We start from the raw sequence: 20,947 nt of genomic DNA, 5'->3' as shown, positions 1-20,947 counted from the left end.
ATATCTTTGCTCATAGAAGTATACGGAAGTAACATAAATTCAATTTACATGTTTCAGTTTACAATTCAATTCAATATTCATGCATAAACATTATACATACATGTGTACTGAAAAGATAACTTTCGTCCCATTAATCTTTTATACAAAAAACGATATGATTCTATACTAATGTTATCCGACGTGAAATTACATATGGGAACTGATTCAGCTTACATAAAATCCGATACACTTGTATATAGTTCACAAAAACAATACTTTTGAAATGAAAAAAAACTATTTGTGTCGCGTAATTTATTCAATTTTGTGCTTATAAATTTGAACAACTAAATAAATGCTTGCTTCACCGTATTCATGTTGAGTATTTCTTCTCAGTGATTACTAATCACGTTTAGCTATGAACTATTGCAGATACACAAATAAAGTATATCCGAAACTATTACATTTGCCATATAAGTTCAGAGAGATGTGCATTCACTCATGATGTGAAGTCACTCACCACGCTTGTTTCCGTGTGGTTTCCGAACTTACGCTTTATTCCGGGAAGCGCTGAGCAAATAGAGAAGTTGTAAATTCACTATTATGAGACATTAACAAGCTCGATATAGATTATATAAAACAACGAACATATATACGTCATCGTGTAATTGAAAATTGCCGTAAAAAATATTTTTAAATAAATCAAATACCTTTAATGTTTATCGATACTTATAAAACCGATTAAATGAAGATATGAACTTTGATCTTTTAAAGCGTGCAATAAAAGCAAACGATCATGTTTCATCAACCATCTATTCTCGTCGAGTCTAAGCAAAGTTAAGACATTGATATTGCTTTACATCATCATAATGAATTTTTCTCTGGGTTTAAATCGGTACTTATTTTATATTTTTTCTCGTCATAATAAACACAAAAACCATAGTGAAATCAATGTAAGACTTAAGATCATGTCAATATTTTCATGATATTCCGCACTATGTAATTATCAAAGATAATATATTTATTTTGGATAATAGACATAGTTAGATTTTTAAGGTAAAATCAGTAATATTAAATGAAATTGCCTTTATCAAAATCTCATCAATCTTATCCTCGACCATTTTTATAAGATAAGCAACATATGAGTAAGAAGGCTTCGTTTATTCATTTAAAAGTAATTCCTATCCTCTTAATATTGAAACAGTAATAATTAATGAACATAGTGGTATATTTACCTCGAGTACTAAGTATAGACTTAGTATCATCAGATAATATAATATTAGAACGATTTTACATTATTCACGTCAAACTTATTAATTTGTTTAAATTAAAAATAAATTTAATGAAATTTTTTTTAGAAGTATAGTTTTATGTTAAACAGCACAAAGCCAACCTAACGACAAATTTTACATCACACTATATTGTTCCTTTAATTTGAATTTCGGACGAATTTATTAATTAAAAGTCCACATTTAATTTATCGTAAAAGCAGCGTATTAAATGCATCGTCTATTTAGCTAATTATTACTTAAGTCTTATTTCTTTTGATCTTAAATTTATTTCACTTGCTAATTTATACTTAATTAACCTCGATCACTTGCTCTCACATATATGAAACTTAGTATCATGTTGCCGACCTTTATTCATTCACTCTACCGCGTAGAGTATCTAATGCCACAAGGATCGTCACGTATTTTATTTACATTTTATATAACCAAATATACAAATGTCTACTTGGATTATTTTATGTTTCGAATATATTTCAATGTGTGTGTTTTATGCCACAGTTGTTGCTTTCCGTTTTAGTCCTGTATGTATAGGAATATGAGGCATGTAAACAATTTATAACCTTATAGTAACCACAAAGTAAATAATAGTTACTACTAAGTCTCTAGTTCGTTCTACGCAACATAATTTGCACTTCGTTTAATAAACTTGTGAAACAGCAATTTGAGGCAGTATATTTTCTTCTTTTTTAATTACTAACGAATAAGAAAAAAGTACATTTTGATGCCTGTCAGTCACAACATACTTTATAACATGAAATCATAGTTCAACAATGAAATAGTCATTTCTCCGGAAAATATTAACTTATCACTTAGTCTATCGTGCAACAATATTAACCGCTTACAATGTATGTATGCACACACGTAACTTAGTTTAAACAATCTCCGCTTTACGAATTAAATTTGACCCAAAAGTAATCCCTGATGCGAGTCCCTTAAGCCGCTTGTCTGAATTTACCATAATTAAGATAAGTATGTCTCGTTATCAAAAAATTATATATTACAATAATCGTACATTCTTAATTCTTATTTTACTTCTTTATATTGGATCAGGCGGTAATATATTGTCAAATCAAATCAAATGCATGCAATTATAATACACATGAATCTATACAAATAAAATGTTTGAGTTTTGTATTCTATGCATTTCTTAACCATTAATCCAATAGTGATTTGGTGGATTCGATAGAGTGTTCGTGGCCTAAAAAACCCTTTGCCATTCAATATAAAAGATTTTTATACCTCTGTTAAGTCTATCCCAGCTTAGCTGGTCTAAAATAAAAGTAATATTTTAAGCTAAGCGTAGTTGCTCCTTCTAAAATGAAATTAATATAATATTACTTTGCTGTGTTTAGGCTTTGAATATTTTGGTCGGTTTTTAAATGTTCATATTTAATTATACCTTTCAAAACTAAACCAACCAATCCACTATTTTTATTACAATTACTACGAATAGTGGATTTTCGAATTTATTCATGGATTTTGAGGCGAATGTTTTGTTGTATTTTTTTTTTAAATAGGTATTCCTAAATACTTTTTAATAAGCTGTCTCTTATTGGTGTTAAATGATCATCACAGATTTTTGTATCAAAGTCTACAAAAAACAGCATAACATAAGGGAACTTTTTTGGAAATTTTCAATTCTAATTCGAAAATTTATTCATTGTAGGAAGCGAATTAACTAAATCCTGCGAAAACTAACTAAGAAATATTTTATAAACAAATATAGTATTACTGTGATTACATACACAATATGTTTTAATGTCTATAAAGTCGGTAATTATATAATCTAATAATGTTAATTATATAAAATAATAACGTAACCTTCAGTAAAAAATACTTTCATTATTTTAACACTTTTGTTTCAATCATAAAAATAAAATGTACATAAAACTGTTAACTAAATCGAAATATTCTCCATATTACATTTAAAATATATTCTGTTCAAATTTGTGTTAGTTTGGTTCAACTAATTAGATCCCTCTGGATCTAAAGTTATTTAAGCTGAATACTGCGGATGTATTAAATAATTATCAAAGATCTTACTACAATGTTCAAATTTATAATTGAAATATATTTATTAATATGATAAATACTTAATAAATGTTCTTCTTTTATTATTGATGTATATCATAAAAATAAATCATTATATAAAACTAAGTTGATTTTTTATTTTAAAATTTTATTTGAATTATAATTATTTTTAACTCTTATAAGTGAAAAAGATTTTTAATTAATCAAAATAATCTTATATTGTTATCAAATATAAACTTGTAGCTGCGTTAAAAGTCGAGCGCCTACGAGCCTACGGCGTAGCATTACTTTTAGCCTTGTGTACATTAAACAGACCTATGTTTATCAATTGCTCAATGAAGTGATTTTATGAATTAACGTTTAAAGCATCTCGTATTTTATTTATTGTATATAATTTATTGGTTTGGTGGAAATTATTAATAATAATAATATCACACTCCGGGACAAGTATTAGATTTACTGAAACAGAAGTAAAATAAAGTTCATCCATATTGACATAAAATGTTACTGTGTGTAACTTTTATTCTTTTTTTTGTATGAGTAGGCGGATGAGCAAATGGACCAATTGATGGTAAGTGGTCACCACTATTATATTTCTATTATATTTCTTGAAGGAATATTATCCATTCCTTACATCGCCAATGTGCCACCAACCTTGGAAACTAAGATGTTTGTGCCTATAGTTATACTGACTCACTCATCCTTCCAACCGAAACACGGCAATACTGAGTACAGTACTACTGTTTGGCAGAAAAATATCTGATGAGTGGGTAGTACCTAATCAGATGGACGTGCACAAAGCCCTACCACCAAATATACTTTGCGTGTACCATAAATAAACTGTTAAAATGAAGCTTTTATATAAATATACATCATATTAAACATTTTTAAAATATATAATATAATAAATTGTAATAAATTATAAATAGAACACATACTTTATGTATAAAATACTACGTTCGCGACAACACGACTAACGATGAAAATTTGATTTCTCATAACAGATTTCATTTAAGGCTAAGCGCGTTATCTCGCAGATTGTGGCTCTTTCACGAATCAAATAAGGGACGTGCAAAATTTTAAATAATCAAATACGATTTAATTACATGTTTCATAATTTAAGGGGTATATTTTTAACTAAAATATGATTTAAAAAATAAAATTTTAGTATTTTAGCCAATAAAATAAGCTTGAATTGAGGTTTAATTCAGACACTATCCTGAGCACTATAATAATGTAAACAGGAAGCTCAAGCAAAGCTTGTTGTCTTATCATAACACTTCACTCCTGTAAGTCTAAGCTGGACTTACTTAATTCGAAATTCTCATATATTAATATTATTATAATTTGTATACTTGAAAGTAACACTATTTTGAAGTTTAAGTTTGTATGTTTAATATAGATGTATTAACATAGTTTACCTTCCCATTATTTTCGTTCACGGTCTAATAAACTAAATGGATCTTAATTGACCTTTTACATTCTAGAAAGACTGTGTAAAGATCGTGTCACATTGAAAATAATGCTGTGACTTTGATCTTTCTCTATATATTATCAGTATGAAAAATTGTTAAACATACATATGATTGAGTGAAAATACGCCGTTCCAAAATATATAATAAACATTTTAAGTATTTTCTCAAAAAATATAGAGTTACCTAAATTATTTTTAGTACATTTTTACACATTTTACAATAGTAAGTGTTTACTGGTGAACGATTTTATATCATGTTAATTATTATTATTAGTAAGGAGCTCTCGTAGTTTCGCATTAAATAATATAATTTAAAATCAAGACTAAAATCTGGAATTTACTTAAGTAAAGGGATCTTGTTATTGATAATAAACGACAGTTTTATGAGTAAATTATGCGTTTTGTCTCCAACTGGACGGTCATAAACTTATTTTACTGTTTCAGTGACGTACATGGTCCCACTGCATCTGAATATGCACTTAGAAACCTTCTACTTTAATATAAATATTAAATATTTTATGTTATTTGAATCCACTATTCGAGTATATTAAATTATATGTAATTCTCTGAACCGGAGCGACGCTAGATTTATAAATATATAAATATCGGGAAAATACTAAAAAATTGTATTCCTAAAATAAACTGGCTGCAATTCAAACTTTTCCAATTAGTGTATATTAACTATGATTTATTAAAATAAATTATTAGCATTTTTAAAACTAATATTTTTTGCCGTAGTTTATTAAAATAAATTAAATTCATAGAATCTTCTTGAACAATTTATGCGTTCCTAAATTGTTTATGCATCAAAAAAACAAGAATACTTTTTGTATATCCATTATTCAATTTAAATATTTCAAATAGACCGTTAATCTAGCCGTACAAAGCTGGGACGAGTAGCTAGGATATTTCTCATTTGCGCAAAGTGACAATATAGTAAGTAAAAAACATAAAACTTTTTTGTCATTACAACTTAATAATAATATCTAAATGGCCCGATTATTTTTCTGATCACTTTTAGTATAACGTTTATGAAATTTCATTCCCTATAAAATGATGTAGATTATTCACAAATATGTACCATATTTTACTGTGACTTTTATAAAGAAGCCTGTCCTTAATTTTCTCTAAGAAATAAAGTTTTAATTTCTAAACTCGTTTGAACAGATTTAATCAGTCAAAATGTTGGCAACTTTTTAATGTTGTTATTCTTTTGATTTGATCGTAGTTGGAGGATTAAGATTACACATATCAAAAATTTAGATTTATAGTTACTAATACCAAAAAACTAAATAATCCGATTTATTTTATTTTACATTATTTACTTTAATTTTTGTAGGTCGCAAATTACAATAACGAAATCTGACAGAGGTTACACATTGTGCATTTATAATGGCCGTGTAATGTTTTTTTTTACACACACATATTTCGTGACACTAGAAATATAACCAGCCGTTTTCAAGGTTTAATAGTATTCCTTTTTTAAGTGACTACCGTAGACTTACTAACTTTTTAGTCGTACTATCTTTTTATCTCAAAGCAGTTAATTATTATGGTATTCCGCAGTATATCTCTAAGGTCTTAGGGTTATATATTTATAAACGATATCATGTTCTGCGACTGCTTTTAGGTTTCAAATATATGATTACTAATACGTACCGTCGGACTCTGTGAATAAAATAATTCAAAGAGTACCTGTATTGCGTAAACACTTGTGTACTATAATATATTGTGCGCAGTTATCAGACTCCGTCGAGAATGACAATTGTGTCCGAAGCTCAGTCAGAACAATATTTAATGTTGAATGTGTCGCCTTGTTTAGGCATTGTATATTCAACAGTATTATATTTTATTTAATGTAAGATCATTTAAGAAATTTGAATAATCAACTTAAATAAATATATTGAAAAATAATAACATAGCAACTGGATTTAAATATGAAGAGTAATTTAAAATTAGGTTTTTATACGATTACAAAATTGTTGCAAGCCAGTGCCATAGAATTATTTGAAAAAATATTTTTATTGTTCCGTATTATTACTTCAATCAAGATAAACTCTTTAGAAAAGTTTATTATTTTTGGCAAGTATGTTATTCTTAGTAGAATGAAAATGTTATACTAACCAAGTAAATCATTTAGGAGACAATTATGAACACCCCTCAACAATCACTCCATTCTCACCCCTATCCAATCTGGCTTCCACGCAGGTCATAGTACGGTCTCAGCTCTGGTTAAGGTTATTGATAACATTCATGCAGCCATGGATAATAAACAACTCACAATTTTTATTCTTTTGGATTTTAGCAACGCATTTAAATGCGTTGATCATGACATCCTTTTGAGTTTGCTAGGTTTTATTAACATATCTCCATCAGTGGTAGATTAATTTCAAAGTTAACTTAAGAGGAGACATCGTATTCAACTTAAAGATACTTTCTCCTCATGGTGTGATGTTCAGACTGGTGTACCTCAAGGTAGCATCTTATCTCCTTTACTCTTTGCAATTTTCATTAATTCTATCACTTTAAGCATTTCTTCTCTCTACCACATGTATGGCGACGATATCCAGATTTATCGCCATGCAACACTTAAAGATATTCCTGCAACGATTGATGCTATTAATGATTTGTCTCAATCTCTGAGTGAAGTAAGCTATACGGTCTTAACATCAACCCAAGTAAATCGCAGGTTATCATAATTGGCAGCCCAGGTATGACCTTGAAGGTAGATTTATTAAATTTACCACCTGTTGAATACAGAGGTACTAAAATACCCTACTACTCCAATAAAGATCTTGGTGTGTATATTGACCAGACATTATCCAAGTCTTCAATCTGTACTTCCAATTCCTACAAAAATTATGCTAGTAAACTCTCTCCTTTTATCAATTCTAGATTACGCAGATCCTGATCTGACTGAGCACCAACTGAACAAGCGACCAATTGAGCGACTTCAAAATATTGCTATTTGATTCATATTCAAGACTCAAGTGGCTTCCTATACGTATTCGCCGGAACCTGCATATTCTTTCCCTTCTGTACTGTGCGCTATTTTACGTTATTTTACGTTTTCCTACGTATTTAAAGAAAATATTTGAATTTCTTGGGGACCCTTCTTTATTAAGATCGAAACGGTACCTTACTCTCAAAATGCATGTGCACAAAACAAAATTTCTAAACAACTCGTTTACTGTGCAGGTTATAAAGTTATGGAATGTCCTTCCATTAAAAATAAAAGTATAGTAGATAACCATATATATATTTATATATGTATTAAGTATAAGTATTAGTAAATATTTGTATATAAAGTTATATCTGCCTCGCCTACCCAGATGATTTTAAAAAATCTGGCTCAGATTGGGTTGTCTGGAAGAGATGGCTAATTAGCGATAAGTCTGCCCATTGTACAACACATAAAATAATTGTTTATATTTTTGTTAGGAGTATTATTTCTAATTTTGTTTTATTATATTTTTTTGTGTTTTGTCCAATTTCTGAATTTTATGTTTGTGATGTACAATAAAGTACATTAACAATAACAAGCTATTACTAGAAGAGGAATGATTAAGATAATAAAAATTTTGAAGTTAACCAAAAATAATTATTGCAGTAAAACTTAATACGGTCATCTGAAAAATATTACAATGACCCGATAAAATAGGCACAGTAAAGACCAAGCACAGAATGATGTCCATATTAAACGTAATTTAAGTTACATCTGTTGAATGTCATTGTGAGGCTGTTGTGAGGCGAGCCAGTGATCGATTTGTGGTAGTTCTGAATGGATTGCATGTCAGCCATGCGGCTTTCATCTGCTGTCATTGTATGATGTGTATCTTATATACAAGGCACTAATCACGTTTTCATTCGTTATGGTATAATATATATATTTTACTCGTTAAATTGTAATAAATTCGATAAATTAAATGTTAGCACTAAAGTGTGAATATCCAATGAGTAGATTTTAAATTAATTTGCACTAACTCTTTCAAAAAACTCCGAAACCCAATTCGCCGCTTGTATTAAAATATATTTAGATTAATATTTGTTAAGTAGGTACTCTATAAATAATTGCGCTAATATACGCAACCATTCATAATTTATTATTGTCTGCATAACTTTCTCCAGTGAACTTCGTGACGATGCTGACTTATTAGACAACGCTCTCTGTTTATTCAATATCATCGAGGATGTATTATAAAAGGTCGTAACGTGACTTGTGGAAAATTTAAAGGCCTAACTTTTCTGACCGAGTTTCCTTTATCAACAAAAACAATTTAATTCAAATTGGTTCTCTATTTGTAAATTTTCGTTCTTTGTGAATTAATTGGTTCATGAACAGAATATATCAAATAGGAATGTTAATACTTTTAAATAGTTGTAATTCAACTTACTAAAATTTACGCGTCCTTAGTACACATGATAAGTTGCAAATACGGACAACTTTGTTAATTAAATAATAATCAATTGTCACGTGTTCTTTATTATTTTTAATTTTATTTAAGTCTTCGCAAAATATCTTCGCTCAAAAGGCTCAAATATATATAATTAGGTCCACTCTGTCAAGAAAATAGAGGTACATTTTCGTATGACTTAATAATTGCACTTTGTGCTTAAAATAATGGCACTGACGTACATGCGCCGCTCATTAGTAATGTTGGATAATAAATGAGAAAAATGCAAGATAACTGCAAAATAAAGTTTCATTTAAAACAGCGTTCCGAAAACGGAATATTATATAATATTACCTATGTATATAATAAATTGTGAAAGATATTGCCAAGGATAGATTAGTATGTCGAAATATATTGAAACAAATAAGAGTAGATAAAACTGGCGACTATTATTGTAATGTCAAATTATTTTATTATATTTATAATGTGACACGATATGACTTTTATATGGTTTTATAAAAGATATAAACCACTATTATTAGTTATTTGGATTCCTGAGAAGCCAGTTAGCTAGTAATTCCGTCATTCTGCAAGGTAAACCGTTCCATTCCGTCATTTAGCGCAGCATTGAGCAGAATTGAGGTGGAACTAGTATGCAAGAAGTATGGACCAAATCCTACAGTTCGGCAGATTGCGAAAATCTACTAATCTATCGCTTTGTAATGCTTACGATTTCACAAAAATTCTTCGATAATGTCGATAACTGGATTAGTCGAGGGACTGTAGATATGTCACATCGATTTGGGGATATATTGACATACTGAAATCACCTTGAGACGGCGAAGCCGGCCTTGCTCTTTCTTACCGAGACCCAGATATCCTCTCCTGCCGATACGACTTTTCTCTCTTACCCCGGGTACAAATTGGAACATTCCTTTGTACCACGAGCTGGAATTGTTCGGATTAATCCCGGTTGCTGAATTTCACCTTCGGACATCTCGTCAAAATTCCAAATATCACCCGCACCACCTAGATGTCCGAAAATCCACAACAGCGCAATTTTTAAGACATTTTCTGCCTCGCACAACCACTCTGTGGTACCATGATACGACTTGGGAACATTCAAGAAAAGAGCGTACTCTTTCCTGAAAGGCCGGCAACGAACCTGCAAGCCCCCCGGTGTTGCAGATGTCCATGGCCGGTGGTAGTCACTTTCCATCAGGTGAGCCTCCTGCTCGTTTCCCACCTAACACATAAAAAAACAAAAGAATCAAAGTTGCCGACATAGCTAGCAAATCGAAGAGGTAGGTCAAGTATGTTAATGGAACGTTGGCCGTTGGTGCAGATTAGTAATTAATGAGGAGACTACGGATCGGCATTGAAATATACGGTGCCTTCCAGTCAGGTGGACCAATGATATGACAAAAATGGACCCGACTGAATGTGGAAGACGGAGAACCGGGAGCTTTGGTGCACTTTGAGGAAGGCTTATGTCTAGTATTCGGTGACGATTGTCTGATGATGATTAATCAAACCATTAAATATGAGAGAAAAACGTGTCAAAACATTTTATTTGTGAGGATCTATCTCTTAAGTGCGCAAATAAATGTTTCACATCAAAAATGTGGTAGGTGTCGAAAATAATAAAATATTAGTACTCGTTTGTGAAAATAATAATGAATTAATAAAGATATCAAAAATATAACTCTCTTTACTTTAACGCATGAGCTCGGTGTGTAAAATTAAAAGGATAAAATATTCGTTACCAATTAAAATGCGTGTGTATTAAAATTTTCACTAGCTGTTTCATTTTATACCAATTTGGCCGAGAAGGACAATTTAATAATACAATTTCTGTAACAAGGCAAACTTCATTCAACCCATATATTTTGGACTTATTTAATTCTGTATATCTTTATATAAATTATTTTTCTGACAACTAGTTAAGTTTACATGTCAAAGTTTGAAATAAATAACTATAACCCAGAGTTTAATCTTACGAATACAATCGATACTATTTCATTTTATGGTATTAAGGAAAAGATATTGACGTCATCATATCATATTAGGAATTAAGCAAAAATTTCACTTTGGATATATCTATTTTACGAATAGTATAAGTTTTATTCACATTTCATGTTGTACTCCCCCGTTACATAAAGAAATATTTAAAAAAGCTGTTAACCTCACAATCAGGTTCTATGGCCACGTAATGAAATCTTCTCAGAACTATGTACATACAAAGCAAAGATAATCGAAACAATAAAACGCACGTACCCATAAAACGTTGCTATTTCGATAAATTGGCCCGTGTAGAGCTAGTCAAGGAGTTCACACGTAACTCGCTCGGTTAATTAAGTATAGACATTGAATGGTTAAAGGGAAAGTGTTCTATTTTGTTTTAATTTCGTTTTCACAATTAAATGTCAGTATGCAATTATTAATTTATTTCAAACTATAACGCCTTAGAAACTTCCAATTACGTGCCAGCATCAAAAATAACAATAATAAAAGAAATTGAAAAAAATGTAGATTGATCTAAGGCAGGAAAGACGAAACCAAATTTGTTTAACGCCCACAGTATGTATCTAAAATATATATTTTTCTTTTCATTATTTTTTCAATTACACCGAGAAATGTAATATGATAGTATTGAAATATATATCTGTAGCACAAATCTAATATTATTTAAATTTGTCGAACATTTTAAATGAGACGTTTAAGTTGCGTCTCTTTCGAAGTCAAGGCTCTGATTACTAAACAAATATTTTCGACTGAAAATTGAAATTTACTTGGAAAACTCTTTAAGACAGCATTATATAGGGCAAAATTTTGAACTTCCTTCGTAGATAAAATTAATGTTAATAAAAGCTTCCATTTACCTGCGTGCATACCACTTTTATATGTAAATTAAATATTAAAGTTTTTTATTAAATATTACCCATATTTTGCTTTACGCTAGACATACGCAGAACACGTGATGAATTACACTTAACGCAACTGATCAATTTACACTTATAGGGTAGATTAATTTTCAATTTGACATGGGACTACCTCCGAGATTTAATCGATTGAATAATAAAATAATTAAAAAAACTGAAATACCGCCAAATATAATTTGTGAAATTGTGACTTATTACAAACTATTTGATTTATTAAAACGTATTTTGAATGAAAACGGTCGTTATATTTTTATTTAAAAAATGTGTTATTCAACAAATCACAGTTTTAAATTGTTGCGTGTTAAATTAAAAAACTAGATTTTTTTTCTTGATGATTAATTTCTTTAGAATCTATTCATCAAAGAAGACGTAATTACAGCGTTTCTTTTTAAATGCAAATAAATTCGTTGCAGTATGAAAAGCCTCAATCAAGTTTATTTCAAATTATGTTAATTTGCTACGAAACATGGTTATAATATATCATCGCATATTATACGTAACAATTTTAAATAATTAATAATTGAAATAAAATTGTAAATTAAACGTATTGTAACAGTGGTACATAGTTCATAATATTAATATCGTTGAAATATTTCGTGAATCGTATTGTTGCTCTTAATATAATCTTATTTAAACACAAACACGAAACCAGCCTCTTAATATAAACATATATAAATTATTTATAACATATATCGTAATATAAATGCATTGGAAATTGTATTTTTGATGAATTTTTTTTTTAACATCATTAAGTAATAAAATTTACAGCCAAAATTTAAACTTTTATCAATGTTATAGATATGATTAGCAAATTTATTTTTTTTGCATAAAAATGGAGTAAAAAACTTACTATATAAATTTTCTAACTTTGAACGGTAAAAAGTTTAAGTAGAAGAAAAAGGTGTATGATTTTTTTGTATTATTATATTTTTATAAAGTCGAAGGGAATGTTATTGAAAGTTGTAGAGAAACTTATAAAATCTAAGTTATAAGTGAACTCTACGTCCATATCATGAATTTTATTTAGACCGTGATATTATATATCTATATGTATGTGTTGGTGAATGGTAATTGTATACATATTAAAACGCCTCTTAATTTTCTTAGCTTTCTTTTCATGCCATAATAATAGAATTTAAATAGTAAAATTTAAAAAATCGTTAAATAAAAGAAATTATGTTAGCCGAGCTGATGGATGAGGCACTTTAATAGCAAATATAAAAAGGAAAGGATTGACAATAAGTTAAAGCTGAAGGACTTAGTTGCTTGGAGAAAAGGAATTATTTCCAAGTTTTTTTCTACGAAATGAAAGACTTAAGAGAAAAGATTGATTAAAATTGTTGGTCAACTAGGAGTCCATTCAAAGTAATTCCGTGGTAATTCCTTCCTATGAATCATCAAAGCCTTCTTTATTAAACTTATAAAGTCAAATAATTCGCCATCGTAATTCCTACGTAAAAACCTAAGTATTTTCAAATTGTGGTCATATTGTAAGGTTCGTTTGCAATAGGGCAAAAGAGAACAATGGGTTGGAAAGAAAGTTGAAGTGTGCTATTATGAATGTTTAGCTAAGGCCCGCTCAGTAAACACTTGTACGGAGCGCACAATGGCTCTATTCACTGTTGTGAGAGCACTATGTATATGCTGTTAAGACCTATCTATTACATGCCGTACCGCTTGTGACTTTTCTATAACGTCAAGACTTCAAAATCTAAAAAAGTAGTTTCATATCTCAAAGGTATTGGAGTTAAAATAGTGTTTTTTTTTTTTTAATTATAAAGTACTAATGCAAAAAATCCATACTTCCATAATAATAAATGCGAAAGTAACTCTGTCTGTCTGTCTCGCTTTCACGTCAAAACTACTGGACCGATATAAATGAAATTTGGCACACAAATAGTCTAGAGCCTGAGAAAGGACATAGGCTACTTTTTATTTGGAAAGTGCTGTAAGGGGTTGAAAAGGGGAATGAAAGGTCGTAAGTTATTGAAAGTATTCTCATTTTTAGGACTAGAAGCATAAAACTTATATTTTAGTCTGTATACTTATAAACTAACATGTCATGACACCCACTAAGGAGCGAATTTTGGAAATTCTACCCCAAAAGGGGTGAAATAGGGGTTAAACGTTTGTATGGAAGTCCGTAATTTTTGAAGTTAGAAGCACGAAAATTTATTTATGGGCTACTGATTAAAAATGAGTAGATATATATTTAAGCGTTTCTTGATATCCTACCTATGAGGGGGTTAAATAAGGGATGAAAGTTTTTATGGAAGTCCGTCATTTTTTTAAATCAATAACATGAAATTTTATTTTTGGGATACTGATTAAAAATGAGTAGAAACGTATTTAAGCGTTTCTGGATATTTTACGCCTAAGGGGAGAAATAGGGGTTGACATTTCGTATACAGGTTAGTCTGGAAATCCGACATTTTGAAGTTAAAAGCATGACATTTCATTTTTTGGCTACCGATTAAAAATGATTTGATACGCATTTAAGCGTTTCTGGATATTCTACCCTAAGGGCTGAAATACACACCAATGTGGTATACAAAGAGGTCTTAAATTTACGTAATATTTTAAGTTAATTTGTAAATATATTCATATTCTACGCAAGCGAAGCCGCGGGTAACAGCTAGTATCTTAATAATTTAAATTAACAATATAATTAATATTATAATTAAATTAATAATATAATTTAAAAAAACGCAATCATTCTGGAAGAAGCGTTAAGGATGAATATGAGTTTACCTAATATGTCAAAACCATTATGACGTAAATACCTGTAGAGTGTACATACGTATGTAGATGTATACGTATAAGGTACGTGAACCTTATTAATGCTGTAATCTCTTTAAGATGCTGTACCTATAAATTGATTTTGCTATAATGATATTAAGAAGGTCTTCCACTGACCCAAATAATACGATTTACGCGATGTGTAATCAATTTGAAATTGTTGTTTAAAATATGATTGGTATCGGTAAGTAGTGAATGATATTCATTTTAAATATCTTAAATTAATTAAGTGAACGATGTAATAATAAATGTAGTAAAATATCTTCCTACTGTAATTGGTTATAGCCATTTTAATTTAGTAATATATATTATATTATATTTAATGTTAAAACCAGTTTCATGGACACGCGGAAGACTTTTATAGACCTAGAAAAAAAGAGCCCTACAATAGAGTGAATAATTTATAAATATTATAATACAGAATATACATCTTTATGTATTTATTATTAGTCAATACGAATGAAATTTTATGATATGTTTGTGAATATAACTATAATATTGTTTAACTTGAAGTTAAATATATTATTTTTCAAGTTTAAATGTCACCAAAGACCAATTGCGAAGGACGCTTTAGGTGAAAAGACCACCGTATTATTTTTCGTTTGTTTCATCGTAATGCACTGATGTGATCTCTCTTCTTTGAGTGATGTATAGTATGCAAATATATAACTATATTCATTATACTTTCAACATTTAGAGTTCAGACTTGTGATATAATTAAATAAGTAATTCCGTTCAAGTATGCACGGTCTTGCATGAAGTCTTCAACTTTCGATTGACATGGCGTCTCACAAATTCGCTTATGATCTCGTGTAAAGTTTAAAGCGTATCTATGTACTTTATGATTTAAAATTTTATATAAAATTATTAGGAATATTTGAAAAAGGTTTTGCTTTAAAATTAAATAAACTCATATATAAGCTCTTATACAAATTATGTAAAAATAAAGAAATAACCTGTGTATTGACATAAGGTTCTCTGACCTTATTACATTATGCTGATCTAATACATGTGGTATGTGGTGGTGGTGGTGCATAATTTTTTTTCAGATATTCGTCTGACATATGCAGGTTTCCATCACATCGTGAGATGTTATCCTTTACCACCAAGCACGAATTAATTTAAAACACAAATTAGGCTATTGAAAATTTAATAGCGCTTGCTCAGGTAGCAGCGCTTACACGCAATCTTACGTTTAGGGTAGAAGATTAATGTTCTTTATTAATTCCACTTAGTCACATTATGTAAGTTTATTTAACAAATTTTTTAGATATTTTTATATCATGTAACTAAAAAAAAACAATAATTAATACAACTTTATCGGAACAACATTACATAATATTTTTGATGAGCTTTGATTATATTACATCATATAAAAAAATATACAAAAATATAAATAAATGTAATTGAAGATATCCAATGTAATTGCGAGTTACATCTACGCTTTTATATCTGTAAGTCTGTTTTTCACATATTTAAGAAGACACAAATGTAATGTTTGCGTATTTATTTTATAGATACTAGATATGAAAATATAGGTTATGTTGTTATTACAAACGTAACATACTGTACCGTACTGTTGATATGAACATGTTTATGTCGGCCACGGAGAGATCAAGCTACGGAAGCGAATTCAACCGCAAACATTCGTAGCCTGGCTCTTACTAGCCTCATAACAATTTATGCGGCCCCACGTTTCTGCTTTAATCTGCGGTTATCGCCTAAGGTTTAATCAGACTCTTTACTAGCAGATATGTTCTCGTCGTATTGGTTATTAACATAGACGTAAGAAAAAATGTGTATCACAGACTAAGTTTCAGTAATTAAAGAATGTTTAATATCCAGAACAGGAAAGTTTGTTTGAGAGCGACAACTTTTATTTTTTACAACATTCAATGAAATATAAATTCGATATAAAGGTTACATTTGGCATGCAAATAATATCAAGGCATTTTCTTCACAATTGTTCATGATTATTGAAACACTTGAAAAACCTTTCTTTTTATCATACGGTATATACGCTTGTACATTCTATAAGCTTCAATGGACTCTGGGCTGAGTGCTAGGCCATTCTCTAAAAACTTTTTTGTTTGCTATTGATCTCAGAAGATCAATATTCAATCGATCCTCTTCTACTCCATCCTTAACCACGTAACTTGAAGAACGCTTTTACACTCTCCCAACTAATACCCACACATTGCTGCTTGTGCTTTTACAAGCGCAGGCCATTTAAATATACAAGCACACAAAAATAAATCAAATGAAAAACACTAAAGGCACGGACAAAATATCAGTGGAGATAAAAAGGTCGGCTTGTAACGTAACGTGCTGGCATAGTTACTTCGGCAAATGTTCGGCCTATGGACGAGCCTCGAAGCAACATGGACAAGATATTTGAGAAACTAATCATTACAATAAGCTTCGTTAGTAAATCATTTATATAACATAAGGGTTTTTGAGTAATTAAATTGTTGTCAAACTAACAATTATAGCCATATAATTAAGTTTGAATATTCTTTTTACGCTTCTGTTGACGTTTTGTTTTAAAAACAACTTGCAAACATAAAGAAATATAACGAAAACAAACAATTTAACTTGTTACAAAGTTAAACAACTATACACTTTTTTTATTTTAAAAAAGTATGGTGACAGGATATCTCGTTAATGAAAGGCGTCGGAAAAAAATTCAGAAATGCAACTAACAAAGTTTAACAACGTAATTAACTTTAGACAAATTGCAAAATCCCAAATTTCGAATATTACTTTTACGGTTTTGAAGAACTTTTTTGACAACTCGTTACATAATTTCGCATATATTTACATACGACGTGTTTATTATTGAAAGGCTGAATTAGTTTAATGTATAGATGACCGAAAGTTAAAAAAGGGTACAATAAAATAAAAACTTTGTGTATGGATTATTCATAAGTCGTAACAAGCGGTCTGCCGGATGCGAACAGGAAAAGAGTCCAATTTTAATGAGCTTGTGAATTTTATTTCTATACCTTTTCAGAAAATTAAGTTTGATGTTATTTTCTAAATGAAGTTATATACTATCACGGTATAAGACTAGTAGGTCGTGAGATCCAAACATTGTAAAGTGTTCCTAATTTATCAAGGCTAACTGTTGTGTTTTTTATTAATCTGTAAATACTTGTATTTTTAACCAACTAAAAGAAGGGGTTATTAATTCGGTTCGGTTTTATTCTTTTTTCTTCATATTAGTTACCAAAGACTCCGTAATTTATATACCGATTTGGAAAATTCTTTTTGTGTTTCGACGAACGATAATGTGAGGCAACGAAGTAACTGTAAGCCTCCGAGACAGTGAGTATCTATCGAACAAGAGATAAGGCCATTGGCCTCTATCAACAGACTGTTAATAATTAATCTATATCAAAAAAAGAAATGAAGCAATATCAAATCAACGTGATTTTTTTATTTTTATTTTTACACGAACTGGGTTATATTGGGAACAAGTAAATTTAATTTGTTAGAATTTAACGTCAAAAACTTATTGGCAATGTCGAAAACGTTTAATGAAATGAACTAAACGAGCCCATAAATTACATTAACGAAACCCTCATTTGAATTACTATACCCAAAATCACTCCTAAGAGGACTAACGTTACCCCTGAGGTATTAATCAAAGAATATTGTGGATTTGAATATGTTAAGCTAAATCAAAAATATTTTCGTTTAACCGATCTAATATGTCATGATGGTATATTATTATGATAAATTTCATTTGGTAATTAAATCTCTTATCTAAATATCTAATAATAGATATATTAATCTCATTATAACTTAATATTGAAAAATACGCCGTATCTCACTTTAAAAATTTAGCAAGATTCAAAATATTATATATTAATCGGCTCATAATATCAAAATATTATGAGCCGAGATGGCCCAGTGGTTAGAACGCGTGCATCTTAACCGATGATTTCGTGTTCAAACCCAGGCAGGCACCACTGAATTTTCATGTGCTTAATTTGTGTTTATAATTCATTTCGTGCTCGACGGTGAAGGAAAACATCGTGAGGAAACCTGCATGTGTCTAATTTCAACGAAATTCTGCCACATGTGTATTCCACCAACCCGCATTGGAGCAGCGTGGTGGAATATGCTCCAAACCTTCTCTTCAAAGGGAGAGGAGGCCTTTATCCCAGCAGTGGGAAATTTACAGGCTGCTAATGCTAATGCAAAATATTATTTATAATCATAAAAGCTTTGAAATAAAAATATCTAAAAGGCACGTCCTTTCTATTTCAAACATGCATTTGTTTTTCATTCAAGTACACGCCAATAAGATTTGGTGTAAGGTTGTTACGTAAATGAATCTTGTTGGTTTCTAAATTGCAACAGCTTGCACGTGACGGAAGAACAACTGCGCTTGAGATAAGTTACAAAATATTAATATATTAAACCCTTGATTTCATATAATTGAATGTAAATAATCAATATTTAATTACTATTAGATAATTTAGATAAGTCTATATATTAATAAATCCATCATATATTTCTTCTAAAATTAATTAAATTAATAAGAACTTTAATTAAATAAAAATATTAATTAATTTATTAAAAATAACATCAGATGAAAGTGCTAAGCCGAAGAGAGATATGTTTGACATTTGATTAAAAATATACCTTTAAGAATTTATTCTATGTTGATAAATGTTTGCTTGTGAAGTTAAAAACATTTTTTTTTATTAACACATGTTGTCTTCCCATGAAAATATTATTATTTGAAGGTATCTTTTGTCATTCGTAAGAAGATTTCCGACGAAGATATTCTTTAAAATGACAATCCTATTAAGAATCGTCTCGCAATGTGTGAAGATTTCCTTTTCGCCTCGGCAATTAAAAAAATATAGCTAGCTGGTTAGAATTTAAATCTAAAATTTATTTAGCTTCATTCTATACCCGAATTGCTTTTAATAAATACTAAATTAATCAAATATATAATAACGCTTTGTCTAAATCTGAAATCTATTTTAGCAGTTCATAACCATCGCTTAAAGTTATTTGAATCAATCAAAAAGTTTATGATATTTCATAATTAATCTTCATCATTTAATTTTACCGAAACATTCATTTCGAAAACTTTACCTTTAAATAGTAAAAGCAAAGTAATCACGAACTCATAGCTATACAGAAAAGTTACTAATACTTAGTATGGAAATTAATAAAATAAGTTGAAAAAAACATTTATATTTATTACATTTGAACTACCTCTTTTTTTAAATCTTGCTGTAGAGGAAACAAACGTGATTGTCAAGCGACGCCCAGCAGGTTTAAAATAGAGAATTTGACGTTTATTAAAATAGTTTATGTAGGGGGGGCATAATAGTATAAGACAGCGCCATGCCGGTTGCTGTCACGGCATACGTTTCGATCTTACCGCCAAAACATTCCAGTGGAAGTTTTACAACAAAAAACATTAACTTGTGACTTGAATGGTAATTACATTAATAGTAGTAATGTTAATATTTTTATTAAACATATACTTTTTTATTTTAACCTTTAATAGACATGCTGGTACGAATACTATTTTACATTTCTTTCGTGCCAGTAAACTCTGCCACAGGATCTAAGATCTTATATCCCTTATGTCTGTAATTACACTTTTTTAGTAAAATCGTAAACTAAAATACAGCAGTTCGACTAAATAATTATGACCTTATATGAACTTGTTTTCTTATGGTTAAAATTCATGCAAATGAACAGCTCATTCTGAATTCAGATATTAACAATTTCCATTTCGCAATTGTATGGACTCGAAGCGAATGTGCAATTTTTCCTTACATCCGTTTTTCGATCGATTCCCTGTTTTTTTTTTTTTACTTCTTAAGCTGTTTGATACAGAATGTTTTCCGGTCAACCTGATTGCTTATACGTTCTTGCTCAAGTGTTGTTCTGTTGATTACTATTTTAATAAACCCTATGGTGTCTGGAGTAAGCGATGTAGTTTTGCATATTATATTTATTATGACCCTACGTTTTATGGGACAGTAAACACTTAGAGACGTCATAACA

General features: G+C 29.7%; 2 protein-coding genes across 4 annotated transcripts in view; one reads left to right on the top strand and one right to left on the bottom strand.

Annotated features, from left to right (window-relative positions):
• Positions 1-20,947, bottom strand: part of LOC113401338 (probable E3 ubiquitin-protein ligase HERC4) — a 333,429-nt gene that overhangs the window by 255,747 nt on the left and 56,735 nt on the right. The window lies entirely within an intron of this gene.
• The window catches only part of LOC113401191 (short neuropeptide F), a 34,532-nt gene that overhangs the window by 721 nt on the left and 12,864 nt on the right, over positions 1-20,947 (top strand). The gene's annotated exons all lie outside the window — the stretch shown is intronic.

Source organism: Vanessa tameamea, chromosome 7 (assembly GCF_037043105.1).
Source record: "Vanessa tameamea isolate UH-Manoa-2023 chromosome 7, ilVanTame1 primary haplotype, whole genome shotgun sequence".
Classification (NCBI taxonomy): Eukaryota; Metazoa; Arthropoda; class Insecta; order Lepidoptera; family Nymphalidae; genus Vanessa; species Vanessa tameamea.
This window is presented reverse-complemented; position numbering and strand designations above follow the sequence as displayed.